At 47.1% G+C, this 25,275-nt stretch overlaps 1 protein-coding gene across 3 annotated transcripts in view; it reads right to left on the bottom strand.

The window, feature by feature from the left end:
• The window catches only part of GDPD5 (glycerophosphodiester phosphodiesterase domain containing 5), a 174,345-nt gene extending 155,941 nt beyond the window's left edge, over positions 1 to 18,404 (bottom strand). For 2 of the 3 annotated variants that reach the window (XM_042793011.1, XM_042793015.1), the window contains exon 1: positions 18,144 to 18,404. The gene's annotated coding sequence lies outside the window, so the exon portion shown is untranslated. Of the gene's footprint in view, positions 1 to 11,900; positions 11,920 to 18,143 lie in introns of those variants that run through there. The other variant, XM_042793014.1, reaches the window with a different exon arrangement.
• Positions 18,405 to 25,275: the final 6,871 nt, after the last annotated feature.

The following is a 25,275-nucleotide window of genomic DNA, read 5'->3' as shown; positions in this document are numbered from 1 at the left end:
AGAGCAAGAAAGCAGGTATGCAGGCAGGAAATAGGCGTGATTTTCTTCATACTTTTCATTATGAATGATCAAGCTATTGGGTGACAAATTCATTTGTGCTGTATAAATAGAGGCAGACAAGCCAAGTTACCCCATTGCCAAAACTAGCACCAGGAGGCCAATTGCTTACTACAGAGTCACTGCACTTGGTGACAGTTTGGATGCTATTTGATACTGTCACCATTATAGCCAGCGGGCAGGAATGGGGCCAGCAAGGCCAGCACGAGCATCTTCCTCAGTCCTGCTTGACCAAGCAAACACTGCATGGGAAGTTTTGCTGCACACCCAGTTCTTTCAAGCCAGAATAACGACTGAAATTTCAGCAGCCATTCCATTTAGGTAGCCACCTTCCCATAAACTGACTTTGGTCTGTGAGCTGTACAGCATCACACCCAGGGTACAGTCCTGCATGGATAAAATGTCTCTGCAAGGTTTGGTTTACTCTTATATAGCAAGATATTCCTTCCCCAGTGCAGCATGTGCAAGCTGTGCATTTCCCAGAGGGACAACATGGGAAGGAGGTCAGTCCCTTGACAGGTAAAATATGGCATGAAGCAGCATCATGTAACCACTGTGCAGCTGCACCCATGCAGCCAGTGGCTTGCACAGAAAGGGATTTTACAAGGAATCCAGCCCTTTCTCAGCATCCACAGAGAAGCCAAGGGTGCAAGCCTGCCGACAGCAAAACCAACACCAGGCTTGTGCTTTGAAAAATCATGAGCATTTTGTGAAAGAAGTCTGCAGAGACCTGCGAAGACAAGATCCCTCCCTCCAGCAGAGCACCAATTCCCTTCCCCAAGGGCTGCAGGACTGGGCAAAAATGAGAAGCAACAACATCGGAACACAGCCCTTGCCCAGGCAGCCTGCAGTTATCTGGATGCCACAGGGAGCTTCAATGCCGCCGAGTGATGGGCATCCTATGCCATGTCAGAAGCTGTTTCAGACCCCCAGCCCACACACCTGAGCCATGCGTCAGATACAGCCTCCAAGATTGTCCCAATTTGACCCAGGAACCCCTGCTGATGGCCAGAGGCATCACCCTTAGATCTAGCAACAATTCCTTCTAGAGAGAAGCTTGCCTTGCTCTCCCCTCCACATGTAAAGGCCACTGAGCTTCACAGATATCTTTCACAAAGAAGTCTGGAAGTTACTTTCCAGTTACTCATCAACATCATATGTTGCTATGAACATACACCTAAATAAAGGGACCAAAACCATTGGCTGAGCAGGGGCTAGGGAAGGCATCAGAGCATCCTGCCTTACAGTGCAAGGGATGATGAATCTCAATTCTGCTCAGGACCTTGATGTACCAGCAATGCAAGTTCTTATATTGCCAGAAAACCACAAGTCTGAGTAACGTACTAAGTTTCTCATATCTCACAGCAGACAAATCCCACTCCTGTCCCCAACTTGCCACCAAATAAACTCACATCATAAGGAGGACCATTGGAAGATGACCTCTCTGATTTCAGTTCCTCCCTCCTTTTGTTCTGGATGGATCAAATACTTTAGAGACTCTGTGAATATTCCCTCAGCAGCTCCCCCACCTCCATCTCACCCCACCCATCAGCTTCACACTGTATTTCACAACAATGTGTATTGTGCTGCTTCTTCTACACCATGGGTAGACTCACTAGGTTAGCAGTCCCTGCTCAGCAGAAATTGGACTTACCAGTGTTGATCAGGGTAAGGGCACAGAACAGTCTCAAGCTTTCTCCTGATTAAATCAGTTTTCACTTTATTCTGTGCTTTATCTCATAATAGCTCATGAGCTGTCTTAAGAAGAACCACATTTAGTCTGAAAGCCACCCTTTTGCCAACAATATTTGGAGAAACTAAGTCACACCATTCTAAGCAACCCCCATGCTGTTCCCACCTCCAGTGGAAAGGTTATTTCGCATGAATCAGCATCATGAAAATGATGCTTTACAGGTTAACATCAACCTTAAGATCAGCCTGAGAACACCCGTTGTAAGTCGAGCCTCCAGAATGAAGCAGACCTCTCATGCTCATCAGCTCCAGTGACATCCCCCACTTATTACCACCCCCACATGGGAAAGCGCCATTTCCATATTGAACGCGAGGAGCCAACACGTTCCCTACTGCCCTCCTCCCAAATTATTCACAAAGCAACCCACAGAGTCTCTCTGAACCGGGCTGGTGGGGGTGCAGAAGAGACAGGTTCAGCTGCCAGACGCTTCTGCACCATGTGCAAATGCCTCTTGGGGAAAAGCAGCTAAAGATAGCTCACAGTCCTGTAATCAGACCCTTAAGATTAGGATTTTACTCCCAGCCCAGCTCATCCATGGTTACCAGGATAAATGCCTCCTCTACACAGCTAAACCATTACAAGCTGCTTTCACAGGGAGCTGCTGGGGTTCGAAGACCTCTGTTATGTTCCCAGTCCAACCCCAGGGCACCAAAAAGTACTCAGCCATTGGAATGAAAAGCAGCAATGCTCAGGCAATGGTTTCTAGCTGCAAAACACACCACCGTGAGCATCCCACAAAGTGATGAAACAGTCCCTGTGCTGCCGCAGCAGGAAGGTTTTCCCATTACCACCTTCATGCCCCACTGGCTCCAAAGATGCTCTGTGAACTCATCCCATTGGCATGCTTGGGATAAAGTGAGCAGAGCCCTATGCCAAGTACCAGCCCCCACAGAGCTCCCGGCTATTTTTGGCAGGTTGTGTCCAAAGCTGAAAGTATTTATGGTATCTAGTTACTATCCATCATGGGGCGGGTGGAAATCACAAATTAAGTGTTCATCATTTGGCTACTGCACTGGAGAAAAACTGTTAGAAAGGAAAAGGGAAAGAAGAAAAAATATCACAGATTCCCTTTTCTTGTCCCATCCCACATACTCCATTTCCTCCCGTGGACCTGGATCGCTGCTAATGTGAAACAGTGACATTACACTGAGGTTATTATTGTAACGGAGCAAAAACTATGTACTAAAAAGTTGGAGCCAGGCAAAGGCTCCTACACAGCATTTTCCAGACCCTCTCTCATATCTCAGCCTGCACCACCCACCAAAAAACTCACCCCCCAGGCATATCCCACCACCTCCACATAGGCATTGCACACCCTACCCATTCCAGCCCATCACCACACTTTCAAGTCACCTCCCTCCCCTCTGAGGCCACCCAGCTCCTCCTGCAGCCCTGCTCAACCTTCAGGTTCTCCACAGCAGCTCTTGAAGAATATTTTTTGCCTACTGCAAGAGGAAAGCACACCTGCAGAAAGCACACGCAAAACATCTGAGGACAGGGATTGCAGGATAAGGATTTGAATCCCAGCTTCATCACCGGCTCAGTGGTACAGATATGCAGGTGGATTTGGTTTAAGTAGCTCATCCCCTGACAGAAAACTGGATGCTGCGTGGTTGAAAGGGGCATCTGGTCTACACCCAAAAAGGCACCCATGGTGCGTGTGAAGGTCTGCCAAGAGCAAGCTGCAGCTCTGCTGACGGGATTGTCACCCTCCCTCCAGTCAGCCTGCTAGATGCACTCCGAACATGTCACTGGAGTTAGATTCCTACTCATTAAAGCAGGCTCCTGAAAAGTTCAGTTTACCACAATGCTGCAATGAATGGCTATAAACCCTTCAGAAGGGATAGGCCAAGGAGAGGTGGCACAAGCACAATAGCCCTGTACGTTAGGGATTGTTTTGACTGTCTAGAGCTTGATGATGGTGATAAGGTCAAGTGTTTATGGGTAAGAATCAGGGGAAAGGCCAACAAGGCAAGGTATGGTGGAATTCTGTTACAGACCACCTAACTGAGATGAAGAGGAAGGTGAAATATTCTATAAGCAGCTGGGAGATGTCTCACAATCACTAGCCCTTGTTCTCATGGGGGACTTCAACTTACCAGATGTCTGCTGGAAATACAATCCAGCAGAAACAGTCTCAGAGCTTCCTGAATTATGTGGATTATCGTGACACAGTTGGTGAGGGAACCAACTAGGGAAGGGTGGCCCGCTGAACCTGTTTGTGAACAGAGGACTTGGGGTTGATGTGATGGTTGGAGGACATTTTGGGCATACAGATCATGAAATGATAGAATTTTTGATTCTCAGAGAAGTAAGGAGCAAAGGGTCAGCAGAACTGCCACCTTGGACTTCCAGAGGGCAGACTTTGGCCTCCTGTTTAGGGGCCGGTTTGAGAGACCCTTGGGAGACCATCCTGAAGGGCAAAGGAGTCCAGGAAGGCTGGACATTCTTCAAAGACATCTTAAAGATACAGGAGCAGGCTGTCCCCATGTGCTGAAAGACAAGCCAGCAGGGAAGACCACCAGCCTGGCTACAGAGACAGCTTTGGCTGGAACTCAGGAAAAAAAAATAAGAGTGCTTATGACCTTTGGAAGAAGGGGCCAGCAACTCCAGAGGACTAGAAGGATTCCAGGCCCAAAGAGTGGTGATCAGTGGAGTGAAATCCAGTTGGCAGTCACAAGTGGTATTCCCCAGGGCTCTGTATTAGGGCCAGTTCTGCAGCTACCCCACGGTATCTGAGGACAAATAACCAACAGCTCAAGTGTTTCTTAAATTAAAAGGCAAGATAAAAACCCTTCACTGTTCTCTGGGCGAAACAGGAGGTAGATGGCACAGGCAAGAACTAAGACCTCTTCTCTTGAGATGATAATTTTCAGATGCCTTCATCTTAGTGGAGAGGAAGGACCCAGAGTTTACCAGTTCCTTCAAGAAAACATATCTTGCTTGGCCAAGGGAGAAGAAAGATTTCCACTTGGGAATTCAGGCTGCCCACAGCATCGCTGACAGGCTCAGGTAGAAGTGATACCTCAGACCCACCAACCAGTATCCCTGAAGCTGTAGCAGATGCAGCCAGCTGTGGCCAGACCAACCAACCTTTCTGCCTTCTCTTTCAAGGCCAATTGATGACGCACCATGCATCCACTCAAGCTCTCTTGGTTAGAGATGGAAGAGGTCCACCAGCCCCAAGGGCCCTTGGACAACCAGTCACTCTCTGCTGCCATTTGCTGTGTGGGGCCTATGCAAACAGAGGCGACCACACCAGTCAAAGACCATCCAACAGGGACACAGGCTGATGTGGGGCATCAGCCACCTACACCGAGGGGGTGAAGCTCCACTTCCTATGAGTCTCAAAGCAAACACTTGCCCTAAAACCCAGCATGACTTGAGCTGAACAGGAGAAAATCCTAGCTTTCAGGAAGAGAATAAGGGAAACTAAGGTCAAGCCGTTTCTGTGGGGTGGTACATTCTGGCAAGTCCTGCTCATCCTTCAAGTCATACTCTTGCTCTGCAAAGTAACTTCCGGGAGGATAAAAGAAAAAAGAAAACAAACAATCCAAAAGAGAGTTTCTTAAACATGGGCATTTTCTGCCTGAGCTGAAGTGTGACAGGACACAACTGAAGCACTCCAGGAGCAAAACACATCAGCCTGAGAAGACCTAAAGCACCCGAGAGCTCCAGGATGGCCATGGCATACAGGTCTTCGCCAATCTTATGCCACCATGACACCAAGATCTTTCAGCATTTTACAGTTCTTCTATAAAAGCAAGAGAAGCAGCAAACCCTACTTTGTCCATCCTTTACAACATGAAAAAAAAAAAAGGTTACAAGATCAAACTCTGTAGCTAGTTTCAACTCTAGAACAATATTTTTTTAAAAATACAGCCATCATGTTTAATGGCAATGAGAAAATTACTATGGGGACATGAGACCTTCCCCACAGACAGGTGCCCTCCCAAATCCCCCACTTTACAGTGAGCCCTGAAGAGAATCCAGACACTTCAGCTGTCCCTATATATCCGCTCACCAAGCAGCCACAGCATAATTTATTTCAAAGCTCAGCCACTTGCAGCTATATTTATTTTTTTAATACCAGCTACATTGCCTCAGCCCAATGCTTTTTTCCCCAACAGCTCTGCCATTTAGCAAGCATTAAACCTGATGGTGCATGTGACATAACAGGGTTTTACTCACACCTCTGTCCAAGAGCTGGCTCAGTGGAGCTGACAGCCACAAGTGGTTTAGGCAATATTTATCTCATACCTTTCCTTCCAAAAAAAGCCAGCCTTTTGGAACCAAACATATGGGATCTGTCACCAAAAATGGCCAGTTTGAGAGCAGAATATCTCATCAGCTTCAGGCAATGCTGAAACACAGAAACAAGTTTTAGGGTGGCCAGGCAAAAGCAGCCAGTAGAAAACAACAGTGGCTGAGCTGAGACATGTACAATGAAGATGTGAAGTCCAGCTTCTTGATCAAGTACTAGGGCACTCCTATCAAACAGCAACACTCAGACAAGAATTTTCCTCTCCCTGAAATGTCTCTCTTGGGACTCCACAAGCCTTTGTAAACCATTATCTTCTGGAGCCTAATAAAGGGTTGGGATTAAAAAAAAAAAAAAAAAAAAAAAACAAAAAAAAAACACACACACCACCACAAATGAACAAATAAATTGGGCCTGAAGTCCAGATCTAATGCCAGAGACTGAAAGGTTAAAGGGAAGATGGTACATATATACAATGATTTAAGCTGAGCTTGCTGCCACCTTCTTCCTCCTAAATCTAATCCCAGGCTCTGCCACAGTTGTATTTCACTTCCAACTTGAAGCAGAAAACTTCTTCTAAAAAGTACAAAATGGGGCAGGGATCCAGTTAGCAGCTCTCCAGGTAAAAAGAGAGGATTTTAAATCACTGCAGCCACCTTCCCCTGATGCAAAAAGCTAGTTTGTGTTTTCTGACTGCAGTATTTACAACAAGAGAAATTTCTCAGGAGACACTGCCTTAAGCATAAGGTGTTTGAGCTATAATAAGTACCAATAGATGCTCTTTCTCCCCAGCTTTACCACATTTTGAGTCAATTCAGTTATAATAATTAGTGTGTCACTTCTGGTAAAGATCAGGTGGCTTTGCTACGTGAGGAACTGGAACTGGATAGCCCCAGGAACTCACATTTCCACTTATTTTAACTCTGACTTTTTTGGATTAGGTTGCTATCGCAAAGCCAAGTTAAAAACATTGGATGCTGTGTTAAATTCCATTAACTGATTATATGGCTGAGCAGCAGCAATTGTTTGCTGAAAAAGTGAACCCGACTGCCCGATTTGGGAACCAGACGGTCACACTGACCTTGTGCACTGCAGCATGCAACAGCAACGAGCTCTTGCTCCCGCTTTTGTCAAAAGCCATCTCTTCCAACAGCTCAGACTATCTGCAGCACAGCCAGGGCTGATGTTCCTCAGCCTAACCCTGGCTTATCCAGCCTAAACCCCAGCGCGTGGCTTTGCAGAGGGCAGGCATATTTCTGCCATCATACCATAGCAAGCATCACTCTTGCCAAGTCCCAGCTCCTTCCCTCCTCCATCTCCTGCCATGCCACCAGTTGGTTCAAACCAGCCATCTTTATGCCCTTCTAGAGAACCCCTCCCAGCACATCAGCACAACAGAAAAGGAAATGAAGTTATTCTAAAACAAAGATAAAAATAAAGCCTTCAACAGCAGGGTCTGGGGCAGCCCAAAACACATGGCAACAACAAGGACTGATTTGTCCTCTGTTCACAGCAGATGGGATGCTTATGCAAGAAGACAGCAACCTAGAGAGACCTTCCTGCCATGACCAACAGCAGATTAACCTCGGGATTGACTCTTTCCCATGACTTTCGGTACATTTGTGGCATTTCTGGCAGGAGTCATGAATAACAACAGGGAAGCAAACAAGGAAAGTGTCTTCCCACCTTGGCTTAACTTCCTAATAGGAGCAGCCAAAGAAACAGGTTCCCTTTCCAGGTCCTTCACTTGTTCTTGGCTGTCTGCTTTAAACCCCCAGGCTCCATCCCTTCTGGGGAAGAAGCTTTTACAGAAGCTGGATATGAACATTTTAATTTCCTCATGCTGAAAGGAAAAGGAAATTTCTAAACAGCTGTTCCAATCACACCACTCCCCTGTAAAGCATGTATCACCACACCTGAGGTTAACACAAGAAAATAAACCTTATTCACATTTTTAGAGAGAAGCTGTAGGCACCAGTCCTCTGGAGGAGGCTCCAAGTTGCAGATCCCAAGAGGATGGAGATGAATGCATGTAAGCATGGAGCCAGCTGCCCAAATTTGAGGAGAACAAGACATGCCCACAGTCAGACTGCAGCAGCCTCCCCACTCATCTCAGGTGCATTCAGGCAACACATGGGAGCTCTGGGGAATTATGTGCTTCCAAATCAAGGCGGGAACCAGGTGATTCCTGGCCTAGATCTACACCACTGTACCTTTTACCAGACTCAACCCATGCTTTTGCCATCTTTGCAAAGGTCAGTGCCCTGAAACAGCACCAAGCCATGTCGGGAAAACTGTCCTCCCTGCACTAGTGTTCAATAGTTGCACAAAAGCTCTAGGAGCTCTTTCTCCAAGCAAAGGGCAGCCTGGTGAGATGCAAGAAGGTAGATCCCTCAATTTAATTCAGTCCACACTGAGACCAGCTACCACTTTCATTAAGCATCAGTCAGCTCATTACATGCACAAACATATAGCACAGTAACCAGCCAGCTGCATTTAAGACACACACTTGACCAGTTTACAAGCCTCAATCCCAAAATTATCCACTTCCTTTAAAATAAAGATATCACATTTGAGAGGGACTTACAGAGCAGCAGCACTTCCAGCGCGATTCCTCATATGTTTCTATACTGCTAAAGGACCCAAAACACCCACATCTCTCAAGCCTCGCTGAAGTTTTAATAGTGCTGATAAGCCCTCAGCTGGAACAGCTCTTGCGCACAATGAGTTTTATCTGCCACAGAGCACACTTGTTACAGAGCCTTTCTTATCACTACTACTAATATCAGCAGAGATAGAGAGAAGCACGTAATGCCTGGGAAGGGAAGGTGCAGAAATACGAGCAGACACGTCAGCTTTTGACTCCATCTGCCCAAGCTTGTGACCTCGGGGGCTCCCTGCTTGTCACCCCACACACCCTCAAAAGCTCCACAGGACAGCCTGACACCCAGCCCACAAATTGCCCAAGGAGAGGAGCAAGCAGACTCCAGACCTTAAGCCAGTGGTCTGAATATGTCCCTCTAGGGAACATGCAGCTGAGCTACAATGCTCAGGGAAATAGGGGAAAAGCCAGTATTTTCCCTGGGCTGGCGGGGGGTAAGAAGCCAGAAGAGCAAAATTGATCATCTCATAGGTCTGGTACAGCACTCTGTACAACCAGACTATTATCCTAGAAGCTTGGATTTAAGGACTCTCACAACAGAAGGGTTTATAACATAAGCTAACACTTTTAGAAATACAGAGGACCCCCTTAGTTTAAGCTTATTCTGCTCCTAGAAGTGGCTCCATAACTGTTCAGTACAGGACATCTCCAACAGTCTCAACATCAGGCTACAGCTTCACAAACTCCCAGGCTTCGTTCCTGCTTACTAATCACATTCCCACTGTAATACAGTGGTGTTTGGCACATAAAGATAAAACCACAAAGAGTTTTCAGCCCAGCAGGAACCTCTCCCTTCAGGTCACAGGCTCAAATTCAACCTTGTTATTAACCATCCAACTTCTCTCCCTCTACAAGAAGAACCCAGCCACCAGCAAAGGCATTTATCACCCCACTCCAGGTGACACTGGGGCAGGTTACCAGCATCATTAAGGCTTCCCAGTGTGTCTTTATTCAGTCAAGCATGATTTGAGGTCAGCGTGCACCAAAGCTTTCCCAGCCTGGCAGATGGGCTGCAGCAGGCAAGCTGTCTGTAACACCTCCACGGAGGTGACCCCTACACAAAGAACATTTCCAATCTGCAGCAATTTTTGGTGGAGCTAGGGTTGCATTACAGACCCAGTGCAGGGACAGCACAACAGAGTGGGTTTTGAAGGCTGGAAACCCAAAGTCAACCTCACATCCTAGATCAACAGCTTGCACCCCCTTGTCTTTCTTTTGGGGTTGACAAATAGGTATGTTCAGATTTGATCTAGGTAGGTATATTGCCCCAAGGGCTCTGACAGATCCTATAGCTAGAGGCCATGTATTTTCATATGCCCTGGAGAGACAAAAAAAACAAACACAGTAAAAGGCTCCCACTTCCCCCAGTTGCTGGCAGGGTGCTCTGACCTTTGCAGGGATCCCCCGTTCACTCTATTAGTTCATGTGTGGTCAGTGACTGGTCCCCATCAAGCCATAGCAGGTGGTCACATGAACTCCTGCCATGTTTTTCATGCCTCAAAAAGAGAGTATTTAACAGCTTTTGTGGTGGTCTTCACTGCCCAGAGAAAGATATCAGTCTGTGCCACTCCCCAAGCAAACACCAAGCATGTCCCCAAATGCCACAGGTTCCAACAAGCACGATGGCTTCACAGGACTCTGGGGTACAGCAGCGACAGCATTGCACCCAGGTTCCCCGAGCTGGCTACATGCACCGTGGTGGCACTGCCCACCTTCTCCAATACCCTCACCCTTCAACAGGGAGAGCAATTTTCCAGGCTACATCTAGTTAACAGAGCTGCTTTATCAGATATGTCTATCTCACATATGAGAAAATGCTCACAGCTTCCAGCTTACTTCAGTTAAAGACTTTTGCCTTAAATGAAGCAGGAAAAAAAAGGCTGGTAAATCTTAAATCCCAATCACCAAATGCAAGATGGTAGATTTTTTTTTTTAAAGACTCCCAAGTTATATGCGTTAGCCCCATTAACAACATTGAGGAAGCTGAACAGGTTCCTGCCTCCATCACAGCAGCACAAGAGATACCCAGGAGGGATTTTTCAGGAATGGTTTGCACCAAAGGCAAAGACCGTCTTGCATCCAGGGACTGACTTCCAGCTTGAGACATCTAAGCAAGCCAGTGCAAATTTGGAGCTCCTCATTACCCGTGTCACTCCTCATACCCCTCACGCAAGCTCAGGACCGGAGCTGAAACCGCAGCACGTTGCAGGGCTGATACTTGCCCAGGTACAAACGCAAGGAAGGACGTTTCCTCAGATGCTGGCCTTCAGCCACACTGTTCCTGCCCGTGTTTTCAGGGACAGCGGATCTATTGCTATAATCCCACAAGCAGCTTTATTTTTCTTTGCAAAGCAAAACTGTTTAAGGAGAACCCACGTCTACGCAGCAGCGTGACCTTGCAAGGTACAAAGGCTTGCCTGACAGCATAAGAGACACCAGAGCACACTTATTCCCATCACATTAACATTTTAACATATACAGCTGTCTTACCCATGAGTACACCGCATTCCTTTAACATATAGCTCTCCAAAAGCAAGAGCCTGGAGATCCAAACAAAAAAAAAAAAAAAAAACACAACATCCTTATGCAAAGGAGACAGATTAGGAAACATTTGTGATAAGGGAAAGTATCTCCAGCCTAGTTGTCAGCCTTGCACTTTAAATTAGGCTTTTAATGAGGACTGCAAGCACTCTGCATTTCAGTGATTAACTTGGAGCTAAATATGAGTTCAGCTGCTTCGTTTTTAACACAGATTCTGCCACCAGATTTCAGGCACGAGCAGAAACAGGGAAGACAAGCACCACGGCGAGAAGCTCACAGGCTGTCAGACACCAGCAACTTTTGAAGCTAATGCCAAAGCCCAAGCAGGGGGGTAACCCACTCCCAAAATAAGAGCCACCCACTGCTATATATTTACAGAGCAACAAATGCAGCATTGCAAATTGTTTGGGAGCTCATAGGACCCAGCTCATGAACACAGGGAAATACAAGACAGTAATGTATATATTTTTGGCAGGCATTTTGATATCTGTGTAAAAACTGGAAAACAGGGTTTAGAACTTCAGTGTATTAAGTGCAGAGCAATCTTTTATGATAAACGTAATTCACATGTGAACAGGAACACACCTAAAAATAGACATTTTGAGAAGCCGTAAGTCTTACCTTACCTCTTGGCTTGATGAATTCCAGGGGTCCTGACAAGCCTCAAACCATCCACAGATTACAAGGACTGTTCAGCCATTATTCCTGTGCAGATCTCTAAGCTCAAACAGCCAGCTCACGGCCACGGATGGAGAAAAATCACATCCCGAAAAGCTTGAGAGAAATTGAGCAAATTAAGCAGCTGGATTTCTGCCTGGACACCCAGACCAGGACACAAGCTCTACCCATTTGCTGGATTTCAAACTGCAATAGGTTTGACTGACAGTTTAAAGTCTCATCCACAAGATGCATGAATAATTAGTGGGTAGATTGACACCAAAATTCCCACAATACCTGCAAACATAATGACTGCTGTATCAGGCAACAGCCTACAAAACATCACCTGCTTGACAGCCTCAGGAAACTTCTGTACAGGGCTGCTTCATATAAGAAAGTGGTTGGGTAAGAGAGAGACACACAGGTTTTGAACAAACACCTTCTACCTTCTCCAAAAAGCCTTTCTTGTCTCCAAGAAAGGTCAAAGGGTTGGATGACTCCTTCCTACAGCAACAGCTGAGAGGTGCAGGAAATATTTTAATACCAAGGAAAGCATTAACTATCTCTTGGCAAAAAAAAAAAAAAAAAACTAAAAAACCAAACACATACACAACAAAATCCACCCAAATATCACAGTGACCTCACCACCATGAGGAATCACTATAAACAAGCCTAAGCCCTCTCTATCCACCTCGGAGACAGGGTTTGGGCACCAGTAGCACCTCCAGTTAGCATGACCTGGGAAGCCCCCAGCCCCACTTTGCCCCTCGGTAGCGTGATGGAAAAGCACTGGGCACAGCAAGGGGGCCTGAGGCATGGCCCTGCATATATCCCACTTTAACCACCATCCTCTAAGGTTTTGCTCAGAAAAGAGCTCTGCAGTCAGCATACAGGTTTCAGATGAGGTCCCACACAAGCGACACCTTGGAAAGGCCAAGCCTGCCCCTTAACACCAGATTTCTGCCCTCTCAACAAGGTCCTAGGAAACGTAGCAGGACAGCAAGCCTAGAGACAAGCCTCAAATCCTCTCCAAGCTCTTAAGTGACCTGCTCCAGGATTAGACCTATTTGGTGCATCACCCAGTCACCCCATGACCTTCGGGTACCGAGTCCCAGCCGCTAGCCGCAGAGCTGTAACCATCTCCAAGTCAGGAAATGTAATGCATTTTATTTGTTCTGCTGCAGTTCTGCAGGAGGCAACCAGACCATTGACTTGATTTTAGACTCAGGCAATTTGATTTATGATTAGGTGACTGTCAACTCTAAAGCTTCATCAATACAAGATAAGTGGCCCAAGATATAATCTATTAGAGTGGCTTAGAAGAACACTTGGACATTGAACAATACAGCCAGTCCATTACATCTTTTTAAATGCTACACCTAAATTACCTATTAAAGGAAACTATGGTCTCCACCTTGTGCTATTTAAGCTTTCCCCGAGCAACCTGTGAAAATGTGAGCCTGATACTCAGCACAGCTAAAAACAGCGGATGACCAGAATATTTCTGCACTATGCATCTAACCTCAGGCTGGGGGAGAGAGAAGTTTCATTTCAGTTTGCCAAGGAGGGGGGAAGGGAAGCAAAATGCAGGGACCATATATTTATAAAGACATTGTACAAGTTACAGCAGAGTTTTAAGAGAGTTCCAAGAGAAGTGGTAGTATTTAAAAAATAAATAAATAAAAATTAAAGGCAAGCTTGCTGTGAGGGGAAAAGTGCAACAGCTGCTTTAGCACATGGCTGCATGGCAAATCTGAAAGTGAAACAGATCCTTTTGAGCCTTCCCAGACAAGAAGAGCATAAATTCACAGTCCATCACCTCCCAGTCTTCCAGGATCCAGCAGCCTGAACCCTGAGCACCAGTCAAGGACTCGCAGAAAGCCTGGCTCCTTAGCAGCCAGCAGTGCGGCGGATGCAGTGGTTAGAGAGCAGGAGGATCCAGCTTTGTCATGACTAAGGAATTACATTAAAATCAGTATGAGGTATTTCCAAGGAAGAGATTAGCTGCCAGCAGGACTCTGCACAGATGTGGGAGCCCAGTGACAAAGCTGGTACCCAGATTTGTGCATCACCCCAAGCAAGGTGCTGCTTGCCTTCCTCCCATCCTCATCCCACCCTTTATTCAGCAGAAAAAAAATATACCAGCCCACTTCATCAATACCTAAACCCACCAAAAAAAAAAAAAAAAAAAAAAAAAAAAAAATCGGTGAAAATAACATTAACCAAAAAAACATTTTTCATAAAGCTGATCCTGCCCAAAAACCAGACGGACAAAAGAGACAGAGCTCAATCAGAACATGTAATGGATTCAGTATGTGAAAACACTCAATGCATCGAGATAGGCACAAGCATGGAAAAATTTCCAATTGCCACCCAAGAAGGTCCTTGTTTGAATACCCTTCAGGGGAACACACTGTACCTTGAAGCTGCTCCTTGGCAGAAATCTTATACAAATATTTAATTACATATAAAAATAAGGCTTTTTTCAGGTTATTGAGCAATGACAGGCTATTTAACCAAATATTCAGGCAGCTGCCCCGCCAGTATCTGTGGGTATTTTTGGAGGAAGTGGGGAGAACACAGCGGTTAACTAAAGAGGAAAAAGCAGCAAAGCCAAACACCAGTATGCAGCTTTTTTTTTTTTTTTTTTAAGTCAAAACATGTATTAAAGTAGCTGTATCTAATCACTGTTTATAGAGGGGCTGGCAGGCAAAGGCAACAGCTATAAACAGTCCTTTAAATCCCTTTTCCCAGCATCATGCTTAGAATATTCCTACAAAGGTCTGTTAAACACAGGTAACGTGGTCAGGGAAAGATGGCAGGGAGCAGAGTTGGAAGGGGAATATTTTGCCTGGGGAAGAAGGGAGAAGGAAGGAGGTGCCCAAGTCCCCCACACAAACTGGATATTGCACCCCTGCAAGACCCCTGGGTGGGCAAAGGTTGCCATCTCCCCGCGTATTTTTCGGTTAGGAAAGCAGCTCGTTGGTGTGACACTGCCCTCTCCTGAGCAGAAGGAACTGCTCAGCCTCGCACCCAGCCCAGCACAGTGATTTTGGGGGAGCAAGAGCCCTGAGCAAACACCCTGCTACAAGGGGAGAAGCCGAGACAACACTCACCCCACAACAGCAGCAGTTGGCACCAGCAAAGCCCAAAGCAGCTACAACCCTCTCACACTATCACTTGCTCTTTTTCTACAGGAGGGTGACCTACCAGAATCTTCTTTTCCCCCACCATTTGGTCTGCTCAAAGCATAATTACCAGCTGCTGCAGCCTAACGAAGCCTCTTTATGGCCACAAGTGGTTGCCAGGTGGATCCCATCACTTCATCTCAATATCAGCAAGAAGGTGCAAAGCAACCCATTAAAGGGCTTTTAGAGAGGAGCACAGCCTCTCCAGGTGCATCCTCTCAAGAAAAAGGAGTTTCAAACCAGCATCGCAGCCTCCAGGGAAAGCGTGTTCCGACACCTCATGTTTGTAGGAAAGCTGCTCTCAGGAGGGGCCCTAAGTGCCCATCCACATCCGACCTCAACACTCTTAATTTTAGTGATGACCACACCTTCACACACAAGCCTGTAGCCGCGCGGCAGCAATGCCATGAGTATTTCAGAGGTGCAAGCATGCCCTTTTATCTTCACCCTCGGAAAGACTTACAAAGCAAGTTAAAGGACAATATTCCCCCACAGGTGTGTCTGCTAAAAGGGGACCCAGATCTAACTTCTACCACCTGTGAGCATCAAAGTGCCTCTAAGCAAACAACAGGGTGAACAAGCCATCTGTTACCGGCATCTTGACATCAACCCACGGCACCATTTGCAACCGTGAGTTACTGTAACCCACACACTAAAAAAAAAAAAAAAAAAAAAAAAAAAACAACACCTAAATATACTGATTTTGGCACCGAGCAGCATGAAGCACTATGGCAATTTTAATGCAGTTATTTAAGATTACATATGCATGGCAGTTTATGGACAAAAGTACAACAAATAGTGCCTGGCCCTTGCATCTGGTTCAGTATCTCATTATAATCTCCCTGGTTCATAAAAGCAATCTGTTGCTCCTGGAAAAACTAAACCCTTTATCATTAATTCCAAGCTAGCGGTTTCTGAATCTACAACCCAACGCCAAATGAATTGATCTAACCAGAACTCATTTTTTTTGCGCTGTTCATTGTCGACGCACAAGCCAAACATCAGTCATGCTTCGCCTTCAAGTACAGAATTCATCGCAGGGAAGAGCGTAACGTGCAGAACATGCTTATTTAATAGAAAAAGTACAGCTTGACAGAGACACCCACTCTAAAATTAACTCTGCCTCAAAGCAGAGCTTATATTTGCAACTGAAGAAGCACCTTCTAAGTCACAGAGAAATATTCTGCAGCTAAATATTGCTGGGATATCAGCGTGAAGATGCTTCAGGTCTTGACAGAGGAAAATATGTTACAATAGCAGGATTTAAGGATTCAGGGTGCATCACTGCTCAGGTGGATAAAGGCTGTATAATGTATTAATGGACCACTTTCCATAGCAGTCTGATGACTGGTGAACAGAGACATGCCAGACAAAAAGCAAGGCAGGAAATCCATTTACTTCAGCTTTTCCCCAGCCACACCTGCCAAGTGCAAATACTAGCAATTTGTAAGAGGGAAAGAAGGTAGAAGGCATTTATCCTGCATCACTCTCTGCTCCAAACCCAAAAAAGCTCTTTACAACTAAGCACTGGTCTAACTTTTGCTCACGAATAAGCAACAGTCTAAATTTCCTGGCAGCTGGGAGCACCCCGAGGAGAATACAACGTCCGAACGGCAGAGTCAGGTTTAACGTTCTCTGTGCACGGCATAACTTTCTAACGGAGGAAAACCTGTGCAGGCTTACTGAGCGAGCACTCATTTTCCTTCATACAGGGACAAAGAGCCAGCAAAGAGAACCATAATTCAATTTTTTTTTAATTTCACATGCAGCATGGTCATGACTATTCCGATCATTTATCCGTAATCCCTTTCCAGCCCCAAAATAACCCTTAAGCCAACAAGATTACAAATAATAATAGTGGCTGTTCAGACCCACCCCTAAAAACCCAAAGCATGGTGAGTTTGACAAAGCCAGGTTTTTTCTGGCTGAAGAATCCCCATTTCCATCTCGCCAGGGGTGAAATTTCACAGCTTCAACATCAGGAATTGCTACAACAGACCTTTTCCAGAGGAAGGCTCACATTTCGACTGCAACTCCTCAACGCCCAGTTTTCTAGGCGGCGAATATACAGGACTTGGGACAGGGCTTCAATAAAACAGCAACGAGATTATTTTTTTTTCCCTTCTTTTTCCTGAATCACACCTTTTTCCGAGCAATTTCTTTGCCAAGCATCATGATAAAATAATACACTCTGCATTCACCCTTTTTCACCCTTTCTGTTCAGTGAAATTTGGGGTCCTTAACATAGTGCTCTGCTCCTGGGGGGGGGGGGGGGGGGGGGATGTCCCCAAAAGCCATCCAGGACATCCCAATGGCATCCTCAGAGGGTGCTGGGAGAGCTTGGGTGCTGGACGGGCACAGGGTGCTCCTCCAGCTGGGTAAGCAGCGATAAATCCCTCTTGGGATTTTGCTGCCTCAGGATTTTACAGCGCCAGACAACCCCGGTGTAAAGCCCGGGGGACGTGGGACACTGCAGATGACATTATTTTGAGAGCGATGTGTGAAAACGAAATGTTACCTGTAACACAAGTGGGGCCTAAAGGAAGAAAAAGGGGGTGGCCAGATCCATACCCTGATAATTGGGGGGGGGGGGGGGGATGTCCTGGGGAACCCCAGGACCTCTCCCTAGGCAGGTGCCCCCCATGTCCTCACAGGAGCACCCCGTTCCATCCCAACTTTGCTTGGGATGCTCCCGGCCAGGTGAGCCATCCATGGAAGGGGGGGGAAAGCCCACGCACCATTTGGGGGGGGGGGGGGCACGGAGGGCAAAGAAACATCTTCTGGGGAAGGAGACACCTTTTGGGGAAAAAAGAAGCACCTTTTTTGGACAATGGAGAAAATTTGGGGGGTCAAACCCGTCATATCTGTCACACAGCCAACGCCCCCCCCGGTTTAGCATCATCCCCCCCACCCCCTCCAGGGACACCGTGCACCCCCTGTCGCCAGGCGGGCGGGGGGAAGATATGCAAAAGGCCACCCCCCCCCCCCCCTTCCTCCCAGTCCAACCCAGTCCAAACCCTTTACCTCCTGTCGCTGGGAAATCCTCCAGGTCGCCAAGCCCCGAGGGGGGGACACCCCTGCCCCGCCGAGCGATGCTCCCGCCCCGGCAGCGAGGCCGGTGTGTTTTGGGGGGGTCGGGGAGGGGAAGCCGTCCCCTGTCAGAGGATGGGATGGGGGCAGCGAAGGGCCAGGAAAGAGGGAGGGAGGTGACACCACCGCGTCCCCGTCCCCGCAGCCCGGCGCGGCTCGGCTCGGCTCCCGGGAGCGGGGCGGGGGCTGGGGCGGGCGGCTCCGCCCCGGACAGCGGCAGGAGGAGGAAGAAGAAGAAGAGAAGGAGGACGCAGGCTGCACCCTAAGGCTTCTAGCTCCTCTTTTTGGGGTGTCCCTGCGGGGATGCATCCGGCTGCGAGCAGAGCTTTCCGCGGTGGGGTGACCCAAGGGGGAGGATTTCCCCCACCAAGGGAGAGGTTGGGGAGCACCCCTGCTAAGGGAAAAGCCTTCCTCCCGCCGTGCTGCTGCCCCAAACCTCGGCTCTGGGAGCCTCGAGGGGCTGGGAAAGCCGTGGGGTGTTTGGCACAGCGCCGTGGGGATGGGAAATGCCGAGCCCCGAAAGGGCAGCGAACGCCGGGCTCCGTCACACGTCTTCATCACGCATCGCCTCCTTCATCTTCCTCTGAACCCAGATGGATGGAAATTGGCCACCCCGGGGAGCAACATGTGCGTACACACACACACGTGCGCAGGGTGTAGTTCAAATAAAAAGCTAACATGGAAAAACTCCACAAGTTACACCAAATACGTGGCCCAGTACGCCCCGCACTGCTGTTAACTGGAGAGCAGTAAATCCCCGCTGGGCAGCAGGGAGCAGAGGGGTCACGAGGGAAAATACATTGTTCATATTTCTACTTCTGAGGTATTTATATCAACAGCAATCCTGCCTCAAAGCCTCCTAGGAGGGATGATTTATGCAGCGGGGTGTCCCTACCTGGATGGATGGAGGAGGATGAAAAGTGTCAGGTAGAGGTTTGGGCTCTGCAGCCTCCTGATTTCTGCTGCTCCTGTAAATATGCCTGTTACAACCCACTCATCATTTATTTTTCCATCTACTTTCCTCACCTGCTCTTGATCTTACATTAGATCCCAACCTCCCAAGTGTAGAGGTGCACCCTGGACCTCATCTACACGCTCTGGGCATCCCGGTCCAGGGTCCTCTACTCGCAGCAGTTTGGGGAAAAGATGAGTGTTTTGGTGTGTCTACACCATGCTCAGGATTTGTTTTCTGCATGCTGCAACAGCACGGGTGGGTCAGGGTGAGAAGGGTGTCCAGAGGTGCCCAGCACTGTGGATAAAACTGACCTGTATCCTTGGTGTGATTTTTTTTGCCCTTCTTGATGCAAGGCAGCAAAACACTCACCTGAGAGAAACAGATCTTTCTGCAAATTGGCCATTTTTCACCATTTTGGCCCATACTCGGAGCCAGCCCTGGAGGTGTGCATGGTCCACATGGCACAAAAGGAGGACATGTGCTGTCAAAATAACGAGCAACTGCAAGAGAAATGCCGGACTCATCTTTACCGAGACACACAAAGCCGATAGTTCGCTAACAACTATCTGTCTTTTCCTAAAAAGCATAGAAATAACCCAAAAAGCTGCACCCACCAGCAGGAAAACCTCGCCTGCAGGGAAAGACTGGAAGTGAAAAATCAGAATATAAAATCTGATCCAAAGTGACGATTCCCAGCCCTAGCAGAAGAGACGTGAGGTTGCGTTACAGGCAGCGGCCTGGGTAGCTGTTTGCCAAACACTTTTCCTTACAGTACTGCTGACAGCAGGCATTTCAAACTCAGAAGTCCCTCAGAGCTGTGATTATTTTAAATCCTGATGAAAATATATCCTGTGGGAGCATTTCATCTGCCGCCTGCTTGCTGGGTCCATTGCAGAGCTTTAGGATGTGTTTTCCCACAGGCTTGAGGGTGGGTGTGCAGGGGGGTACAGGACAGATCCAGGTATTTTGAGGCACATAACAACGTCATGACCATAAGTCCTTGTGACTTTTCCAGACTTCAAACACTGGGAATGAAATTTTACATGTTTGGGTGTCTGCCTAGGGATGGTCTCCTTTTAATTTCAGCAGAAATAGTTCAGCCATTTGTAAGATCGAGGGAAAAATATTTTCTTCTGGCACCAGGAGAAAATATTCTTCTAACTCGTGAGGTTCCAGAAACACTGCAGCTGCTCCTAACGTCAGCCAGTAATTTGCTTTTTAGCATCCATTTGCTGAGCAAAATGCCTCCAAAAAGAATCAGAGTTTGCACATTTTCAGAATATTTCCTCGACTTGACCAGTTGAATCTGACACAGGCTCCCACTGGGGTAGTAAGGCCGGGGAAGGTTTCCTTTTCAAGCCACCTCCAAGCAGCTGTGAAGAGAGGAATGAAGAGCAGAAAGACCGTCTTTTCCCCAATGCTAGCAGCACTTTGGTTGCTAAAGGCCATGCAATGTCAAAAAAGTCATGGAGCAGCCAACGGAAGGATGTTTCATATGAATTTCGAGACAGCTTCTAGGAGAATAGATACAATTTTGGGTAGGGAAAGCTGTTTGCAGATTTAAAAGTTCCTTCTCCCATGCTTAGAGCCTTGAATGCTGAAAGCTATTTTAAATACCTCCCTTTGGCATAGTTAGGATTTCTGCTGTGCTCATTCCTCACCGTGTATCCCCAGCCACATTCATTTTGAAACGATGCACCTATAAAACCCTCATTTAACCCCTTTGTACTCCTGTGACACTCACAGCGTGTGAACACTTTTTAAGCTGCTCCGTTAAAACGGGGCTCAGCGCTGATGTTTTAAACCAGGGGCAAGTTTCAGGCGTAGGCAGTTTTCACACCACATCCTGAAAGCATTTCGCTATACGCTTATGGAAGGGAAAAATTGGTCCAGAAGGGAAATTTTTGTTTTCTGGCAAGGAAATACAAGGCTGGAGATCTGGCAACGCAGAAGGGCATCACGTGCAAAGTCTTAGAGGAGACGGTGCTTCTGTATTTTGGGTGGGGGGACGGTGAAGGAGATGCTGCAGTTTCCTGTGGGAGTGGGAACAGGGGGAAAGGGGTGAACAGTCCTTAACCACACAGCATCACCCTCCTCCAAGAAAAAGTGGGGTTTCATCCCCTCTGTAGTTAGAGGAAAAATTTTCCTTTTTCCAAGCTCACAGGAGAGAAGTCTTTGCTGGAGAAACACTTGCCTGAGCCCTTCTGATGACCCACCCGTGGATCTTTTTTGGTGTCACAGGTTATTTTGTTCCTCCCTGCTATGTCGGAGCGTTTTGGGTGTTGTTTTTTTTTTTTTTTGCATTTGCTACTGTTCTCAGGGGTAGGAAGGCAATTGAAGGAAGGTTTGGGAAACAAGATAGGGAAAGGTGAAAGCACAGCAGATTCCTCAATGGCTGGCTTTTTGGGGAAGAGCAAGGAACACCTGATTAATGGACAGTGGAACCGATGCCACATCTGGGTGGAGGGCACTGGGCAAGGCTTGGAGCTCTGCGATACGGCCTGCGTTTTGCAGAAGAAGAAAATGAAGCATGAAAAAAAGCAAGGCCACATTTATCTTGAAGACGTCTGGCAGGAAGCGAGCCAAGACGTGTACGTCTGTCTGTCCGCCTGCCTGTGCGAGGCAGCGGAGCCGGCGGGAGGTAAATCCCCATCGCGGCTGCCCCGTAGCCCGCAGCATCAGAGCAGCCCTGGGCGAGGGGAAGGAAGCGTGGTAAGGGACATGCTATTGTTTTGCCCATGCAAATACTCGGGGAATGCAGGGCAAACAGGAGGGAGCTCTGCGCTTTCCTGTGTTTGTGCTGCGAATATTTTCATTAAGGTACTTTTTCCTAACTCTTTCTCCGAGGCCTTTGTGCCTCTAAAAAGTGTAAGGAGGGTGTTGATTGCAAACGTCCCCTTAAGCACAATTATTTTACCATAATAACATTTACAGGGAGAACTTGCAGAGCTCTTTTGCTATTACAACCTCTGTATTTCAACCTCTCCTTCACTTATTTTTTTTCTCATCGGTCTGCCCCAACAAGCCCATGCAAGCTGTCCATCCCTGCAGCAGGAGGGGTGATGGGCTTGTGAGCCTTGAAGAGAGCACTGAGGGCAAATATGTGAATATTTGACGTTACCCAGCAACTAGAGACGAAGGTATCTATCGTTTGTCTGCTAAGTCAGGAAACACTTTGCCTGTTTGCACAATAGCTGTGTTTGCCTGCTCTGTGGTAGGTTAACCAGCAGCCCCACAAGCCTTTCAGGAGATAAGATGAATGTACTTAAATAGGAGGCAAGCCACTGGCATGGACTACTGCTGCAGGTAAATCAGGTCCCAACCACCCTCAGTCTCCGCTAATCACTGCACTGAAGTCTTCCAGCATGGGGGAGAAACTGTGAACATATCAATGGTCCAAACAGTCAGGAAAAAAAAAAAAAAAAAAAGACCAATTTTGTCCTGGCACGGTCTGAAAGAGAGAATTACAGTCAGCACCCTGCATCCCTTCCCCACCATCAGAATAAAATACTTTGTGGCGTGTCATCAGTACAAAATTAGCCCTGAGCACATCTCCACATAGACCAAGCGGCTGAAAGTCAACAACAAAGTCAATTGAGAAAATAAGCTAGCATTTTTTTTAGCTGTTAGAAGAAATGACCAGGGAAAATGCTAAACACAAGCAGAAGTCTCCCCATTTGATGACTTTATTGCAAACTAGGTGCTCCTCCACTGTGGGGATGGTGTTTAGATATAGGATGGTTTACATAAATAAATGCAGAATATGATGTAAGGTGTATTATCAGGTCAGTCACACGAGGTATTTCCTCTTCTTTCATATCTGGAAGGTGTAGTTGACCACTTGAACAGGCAAGTGGAGTACACCTGGGCAAAGGTTAACCAGCGTTTGATCACGCTGTTGGCTATCACAGTGTCTGGCCTCTCCACCACCATCCTCCAAATCAATTCCTCGGGAGCAAAGTATGAACTTTCCCAGCAACTGGCTCTGTAAACTCAGAAGAAGACAGTAAGGTTAAAGCTGGCAAGCTCAAAAGAGTGGGTTGCAAGAAGCATCTACTGTCTTCAGATGGGCAAAAAGGCAATATAAGGATGGAGGAGGGGGAGAGGTCGGTTGTCAAAAGATGAGAAGATCTGGAGGAGCCAGGAGGAGACTTTGTAGTGATGATGGTCCAATGACAAGGTGAGGGATGTCTGTCTCCATCAAGGTTGCTCAAGAGGAAGAGTGCCCTGTGCCCTTCTTTCCCTCTGAAGCCCTAAAGGACATTGCCCTGTAGCAATATCTTATGCAAACGGCTCCCCAACTGGCACCACAGCTCTTCAGAGGGCTTGGTTGGAGAAGCATGGGTCTGATCACTCTGTCCACAGCCTCCTGGCTGAAGATGAGGTGTGAAGTGGTGCATGACCTTGTGCAGACTTCTTAACTGACACAGACAGGCATTGCCACAAAAGGTACCCACAGCTGAGTTGGTGGCAAGTCTCAGTCCTGGATCCCAAGCTTTTGACCTTTCATTTATTGGTATATTTTCCTGCATTAAATACACAACTGGAAGTAATGAGCCCATCTATAACACTCAGCTCCTGCTCTCAGTATGAAGCTCAGGCTAAATACAGGTCTGCTACAGGGGAAAAAAATAGGCATGCATTAGTACAAAATCCCATATCACCTCACACATCAGCCTTCATTACCAAAGTTCTATGAGTGCTGGAGACATTCATGGCTGTGTTCAATTAGTAGGGCAGTAAAATAAATATCTGGATGTAAGTCTGGACTAGTAGCTCCCCTTCCAGCTCAGTTGAGGGGCAGGGAGTTAGACCAGACGTCTCATTCTCCATCTTCCTATGGTCTGCAGCTGGCCTCACTCATGAAACACATGCCTGTTGACTACAGCCACACATTGTTAGCAGAAAGAATACATCTGGTATCCACATGAATTTCTTTGAAGGAGGGAGATATCTTGTCTAGTGGACAGAAAACCAAAGTGACTCAGCACGCTGACCCAGCCAGCAGCACTCGTCACTGGGATGCAGCGCATGGTGACCCCAAGACACATCTGTGCATCCTCTTGGTACCACGGAGCAGGTTCCATTTCCTTTCCTCCCCTCTAGTGACACAAACCAGCATCACGCAGACGATGAGTGTACAGATGGGACAGGTCTTTGGTCCTGCTCCTCCACCCTCAGTGCTCAAGGGTCAGGAGGATGCAGCCAGACCACTCCAAGATGGTTATACACCACATCATCTATGAAAAGAGATGAATAAAGATTATTGCTCCTGGAATTGAACATCTAGGCACCACCAAGGATCCTTTTTCTCCCTTTCTAAAAACCATTAAACCAGCATCCTTCTCACTATCTGGTGATTGCCTGAATTAAGGTATTTTAAGGGAGGAAAATCCAGTCCTGCCTATATAATTGGTGGCAGAAAATACAATTTCAAGCCTGCAACACCTTTTTTGAAATGTGTATTTAGCTGTAGGTGGGAATAGTTATCCACCCACTGCCAGACTGTGTTTAAGGCGTATTGTGAGAACTTCAGGGCACGTAGGTAAAGCCATCTCTGAACTAATGAGTCAAAATGACTGTATTTAACAGTGTTTTCTAGATCCTAGATGTGGTCCACTTAATAAGCTAATGTAGCTAAAACAGCAAGGAAATAAATACATTTGTCATCATGTGAAGCAAGGTTTCCCTGCCCTTTGAGAAGGAGCTTTGCCAAAAATGTTTCTGATACCATCTGGCCCAAAGAGTCAGAGAGGATGAGTATGAAGGCCAAACCTTACTTGCATGGTGATCACGGTGGGTTTTGCTGGAGGAGCTCCCATCACATCCATCCTGGAAAGAAAACCCCAGCACTCTCCCAAGAGGCGCCCGCCAGTTTTCCCGTGCAAACAGGGCTGAGATGTTCCCTTCTGCTCCCTGCCTTCCCGCCCCTTCTTGTCTCTTAACCGAAACATTAATCTGAGGCTTTTCGATAATGCCTTTGTTCTGTGCCTGAACATCACCGAGCACAGGAAGGTCAGGGCTCATGGTTTATATTCCTGATGCCGACACAGAAATCTATCTTTATTGACAAAAACAACCATTGATGCAGCTCCCTCCAGGAGGACTTTC

Source organism: Tyto alba, unplaced genomic scaffold (assembly GCF_018691265.1).
Source record: "Tyto alba isolate M040663 unplaced genomic scaffold, T.alba_DEE_v4.0 Super-Scaffold_2, whole genome shotgun sequence".
NCBI lineage: Eukaryota > Metazoa > Chordata > Aves > Strigiformes > Tytonidae > Tyto > Tyto alba.
Note: the sequence above shows the minus strand (reverse complement) of the source record. Positions and strands in the feature narration are given on the sequence as shown.